Source organism: Lissotriton vulgaris, chromosome 7 (assembly GCF_964263255.1).
Source record: "Lissotriton vulgaris chromosome 7, aLisVul1.2, whole genome shotgun sequence".
Lineage (NCBI taxonomy): Eukaryota > Metazoa > Chordata > Amphibia > Caudata > Salamandridae > Lissotriton > Lissotriton vulgaris.
Window position 1 is genome coordinate 383,147,355 of NC_141695.1, and position 6,000 is coordinate 383,153,354.

The following is a 6,000-nucleotide window of genomic DNA, read 5'->3' on the forward strand; positions in this document are numbered from 1 at the left end:
CAAAAGTAGACTAACATCTGATAATTCCTGATTATTCTTTAATTTTCCAAAAAAAGCATCTATTCTGCCCTATCCCTCAGCTGCAATTTCCATTGACGCGGAAAAGGCTTTTGATAGAGTTGATTAGTCTTTTTTATTTAAGTCATTACGTTGGCATGGTTTTGGGCTTAAATTAATTTCCTTAGTTTCATTACTTTACACCACACCTATTGCATCTACTGGTGTCAATGGTATTATTTCAAAAAGCTTTTTCCTTCATCGTAGTGTTCGATAGGATTGCCCCCTCTCTTCTCTTCTTTTTATCTTATCTCTGGAACCCTTTTTGTCCCACATTCGTCACAACCCTTCTATTTCTGGGTTTCTGTATGCGGACAATATTTTGCTTTTTATTTCCAATCCACAATCTTCTTTCCCTCCTTTATTACCAGAAATGTATAATTTCTCTGCGGTATCAGGTTACAAAATTAACTCTGATATAAAAGAAATTTTTCCTATAACCAAATTTAGCTCTAAACATCATTTTGACCTAACGGGATTTCGCTGGAATACTTAAAAAATTAAATACCTTGGTGTATGGTTTACTAATTCCATTACAGACTTGATCACAATAAATTTGAAAGAAATCCTGGATCGGATTTCTAAACTACTTTCTTCCTGGAACTCTCTTTTTCTTTCCTGGTGGGGGTGTATTGACTCTATTAAGATGATGGTCACCTCTATAATATTATATGTTTATTTATTTATTTTATTTATTTAAGGACTTGTAGAGCGCAACTTAACCCGTAGGCATCAAGGCATCAAGGCGCTTTCAATGCTCCCAGTTTATATCCCCTCTATTATTTCAAAAAGCTGGATTCCCTTCTTTCTAAATTTTTAAGTTCTCCTTTCTAGAATTTCTCTATCTCATCTCAAGAAATTGAAATCTACTGGAGGTGTGAATTTTCCAAACTTTAGATTATATTATAAGGCCTTTTATCTTAGGCTTCTTATTGGCTTCATACTGATATCTCCTCTCTTACTCCATCATGGGTCACTATTGAACACTGCCTTCTCTCCCCTTTTTCTTTTTCAGAGATCCTTTGTTTTACTGCCAAAACTAGCCTCACTTCTCTCCTGCTATTTAAACACACTTGCTCATTACTTAGATCCCATTTACAACCAAAGGTAATCTCCAGGAATGCATTGTTATGTTCTCCTCTTTGACACAATCACTTTCTTACCATTAACAATTGACCTTTATTTTGGAGTGCTTGGAGATCTAAAGGTATCATTTGGATCCATGATATCTTTGATGGTATTTCTCATATTCCTTTTCCCCATTTTCAAACAACTTTTAAATATCCTCGTTCTTTTCTACATCAACTTCAATTATTAATGGAAACCATCTTAGAAATGTTTTATTCTCATCCCCCTGAAGATTCCCTGCACACGTAAGATCCACTTATAAAAATGTTAATGTTACTACCCAAGGCCTCTCTTCTTTATAAATTCTTCAACTCTGTGGATCCAGAACGATCCAAATCTAAGGAAGAACTTGTTTAGGAGGTGGATCTGGGTTGTGAATGGAGCACTGATTTTTGGAACAGGATCTGGATCAGATTGTTAAAAATCTCCAGATCCGCATCCACCACTCAATCTATCTTTTTTATGTATCATTGATTGTTTTTTACTCCGATCTCCATTGCTACTTTTACACACTCTGATAACACATCTTGCTGGTCCTGTGACCATCCATTAGCTGACTTATATCACCTCCTTTTTTCTTGTCCTCATGTAGCCTCATTTTGGTCACAAATTTGGTCTAAGGTCTCAACTATTTCTAATCTCCATACTCCCATATCAAATACCATTCTCTTTATAGGTAGTTTATCAGAATCACTTGCGTTGCTGTCTCATGAGCGGGGACTCTTCGACCTTATGCTAGCTTTAGCCTTTCATCAGATTACACTTAATTGGAAATGTTCAAACAAACTCTCAGTTAAATCCTGGTGGAAATAATTATGCCACTACCATAGGTTGGATACTGCCTTCGCATTCTGCCATAATCCACAGGGAAATAGAGATATATTTTGGTTACCACTAGCTGTTTATTTGAATAAAATCTCCAACGTTCAGATATCCTGTAATTGTTCTGAAAATCTGAAAATTTCAAGTGTTCATGATTTTTCTGCTGTATGTCTTTGCCTTTTTTTCTCTTTTCTTTTTCTAAAATGTTTTATTATTGTAATCCAATTTGCACATAACAACCTATATTCCATTTTCTCTGATATATATTTATAGTTATTTATTCCTCAGTTGTGGAATATATTTGATCTCTCCCTTCTTTTTCCCACCCTCGCCCAGTTTTGTTTTCCTTATGAATCCTAAAATGTTGTAAACAGTTTTCTGTAGCAATTCAAGAAAATCACTTTGCCAAGTGTTGTTGAAGCAGAAAGTAACAGGCAGGCAGATGTAGATTGAAGATCCTTCAATAACAAAAGATCCCAGCCATCCATCAGCAGGGCAGCTCCCAACTGACCACCTTCAGGTAGTAGAACCAGTCTGTTATGTTGGGCAAGGGATATCTATCAACAATAACACACTTGTTGAGGTATCTTAAGTCCACACGTGGCGTAGACTACCATTGGCTTTCCTGGCAGCGACAACAACCGCAAATCATTCTGTGCCGTCCACCTCTTCTATAATGCCACCATCTTTAAGTTTGTCAAACTCAAGACTCATCTCATCACGAACAGCCATGGGCACATTTTGCACCTTACAATGTACAGGTTGAGCAGGAGCGACCAACCGTATTTCGTGTTCGTAGTCCACCAAGTATCCCAGTTCCTCCCTAAAAACTTGTGGAAACTCTTTTCTCATCCGCACCACCAAATCTGGATCATCCAACACAACATGAAAAAAGAGCCCAAGTTATAGGGTTCTGAGACCTAGCTTGTGACAGGGCTACCGGCCAGTGTGGCCAGACAAAGCCCAAAAGAAAGAAAAATTTCTTTCTAGAGTCTCCTCACTCACCGGGGTTGACCCACAGTGACATGCTTCATCATTGGGGCCATCCCAGTTCTTTACGAACTGGGGCGTGCTACGACTTGCGAACTACGTAGGAGCATTATATTGTGAAGGACTATGTGTGGTGCAAAGTGTAGTGAAGTGGGTGTAGGTAATTTTAAAAATACTGTGCTAATGGGCCTAAACAATTTATTCTTGCTCCTAGGTTGGTATGGTTTAAAAATGGGGTAGAACACTCTATGGCAGTTCGGCAGAGCAGCGTGTGGGGTAAGACAGAGGACAACTCATCCCGAGTTCATTGTACAATAGCAATCACCCCTCAGACATTTCTGAATGCTCATGAAGCAAGCAAGCAAGCAATACTTGACAAGTCATGCAAATTGCATTAAACTTGAGCCAAACCGCTGTAGGCACATTGTAGCCTTTAGTTCTATACACATATTTATTTATCTATTTTTCACTTTTTGTTATTAACATAAATACATTTTTTATAACAAAACTAGTGAAACGTGAGTAAGGTGGGGAAGTTGTGCCTCCGTCCTGAAGAAGGAGCTCTGCCTCCGAAACATGTTGACGCACACATGAGGTACTGTCCATTAACACGACAGGTTTAACCTCGCACTTCACTTCTTTTAATGGTACCAGCCCGGGGTCATGAATACAATTTTTTTTCTAGCATACCCACGACCCAGGTATTTTTTTATCTTTTCACTATAATCCCACAACTCACATAAAATATCCACAATCACATGCACCACATATAGTCAAAACTAAAAGTGCTCCCGCGTAGTCGTAGGTCGTAGGACGTCGCATTCCGTTAGGGGGGTGCGAAGACCCCTATGATGAAGCATTACACCAAGGGGCCATTTGGTGTGTGAGGGGTATTTTACAAAACACTAAGTGCTCCCATACCACTGTGGTGAAAACTTCCCTAACACCCCTAGTTGGATTCCTTTTGTTTATGTAACTAAGTCTATGGAGTAAGAATCCTTCTCTATCACTCTACCTCCCCCCTCCTGTTTATTTGTAGAACACTCTATGTCAGCCTATAATGGAGATGGGATCGGTGTTACATCAAGATGCGGTCCGGTGGGGCAGCGAAGTAGGTGTTCCGGCACGGCGTCTCCCAGTCCTAAGAGTATTTCGAAGGGAGACACCGCCCCCCACAGAGACCATGAAGTGTTATTTGGCACTTTTACAAATATACTGCGAAGAATAGAAATCGTATGTATTATTACGCATGCTATTATTAGTAGCATTGTCCACCTATCCTTTATTATTTGTTTTCCTTTTTAGGTTTAAACAGGAGTGGCATACACAGGGCTGGTCCTTGTGTGGTCCTGAAGAAAAGCTAGGGGAAGCTTGAAACATGTCGACCGTAACACTGATGCCATCTCCATTATAGGCTGGCATACAGTGGTCTACCACATTTTTAAACCATACCAGCCTAGGAGCAAGAATAAATTGTTTAGGCCCACTAGCACGGTATTTTTAAAATCACCTACACCCACTCCACTACACTTTGCACCACACATAGTCCTTCACAATATAGTGCTCCTACGAAGTTTGCAAGTCGTAGCACGCCCCAGTTCATAGAGAACTGGGATGGCCCCAATGATGAAGCATGTCACTGTGGGGCAACCCCGGTGAGTGAGGGGACTCTAGAAAGACATTTTTCTTTCTTTTGGGCTTTGTCTGACCACACTGGCCGGTAGCCCTGTCACAAGCTAGGTCTCAGAACTCAATACTGTGGGCTCTTTTTTCATGATACGTCTTCGGAGGGTGATCTAGCATTGTATACCTCCTTCTCTCCCATGTATATGTACTCATCCAACACACCAACAGGACATACCGTGTCTTTCTCTTTTAAACGAATGGGAACCGGATCACTGGGATAAGGATAAGTGTTTCACGTCAGGTGTTTCAACCTCAACATAGCTTTCTCTCCTCAGCAGAGCAACTGCTGCAATTAGTCTGGATGAGAGTATGATGTAGGAATGAGAGGCAGGAAAGAAAAATGAAACAGTTTCACACAAAAAGTATTCCAGATCTTCTGAGGCTGCTGACTATGCCAGTGTAGCAATTGTAGAAAATCACTTTGCCAATTGTTGTTGAAGCAGAAAGTAACAGGCAGGCAGTTATAGATTGAAAATTCTTTATTAACAGAAGATCCCAGCCATCCATCAGAAAGGCAGCTCCCAACTGACCAGTACAATCAAGTAATGACATTCCATTCCCAGGGTAGCCTACAGCACATTACATCATAGTGGCAATCACATTTAGTGCCAAAACAGGGCCCATCTGTGATTGCTAATAAACACACTGTAAGGAATACCACACTTTCTACTTTGTTTCATGGCATATTTTATTTCGTATGTTCTAATTGTTCTTAAATATTGTTCTGATTTTTGCCCAATGTTGTATGATATAAAAAAAAGGTGAAAGGTGTGTTGTTACAGCTGCTTCTTTTCAAGCCCCTTTCTCTGCTACCCCTCCCCCTCCTCCACACGCAAGCCATCAAGGGCTAGAAATAACACTTCTGAAGTGAAAGCTCTCAGCTTCCTCGGCCAGCCAGCATGTCCGGCGCTTTACCGCACCCTATGCACACACATCAACAAAGGTGGGTGCAAAGAGCATAGTGCTGCATAGTGGGGCTAGGGGCCTCAGTGGGGCACAGGGTGACACCAAATGGCACAGCCGGTGTACTGTTCTAGGGACGATAGACCATTGGGTCAAGATACTTCTTCGGCTGGCTTAGTGCACTGTGCAGGTGAAGGGCTCACGTGCCAGAGTGGCCCGCTCAGTCCTCTAACCAAGGTCGATAACTTAAGTAAAGATGGTAAACAGTGTAGCAATTCGACAGGTTTCCACTGTTATAGTAATGGAAAGGTTTTCCAGGGAAAGGCCTGTGGGCGTTGCTGAGTAAAAGAAGACGCTTTCACGCATGTCTGTTTCAAGGGTACAGTATCCTTTAGCAAACACTTACAACTTTTA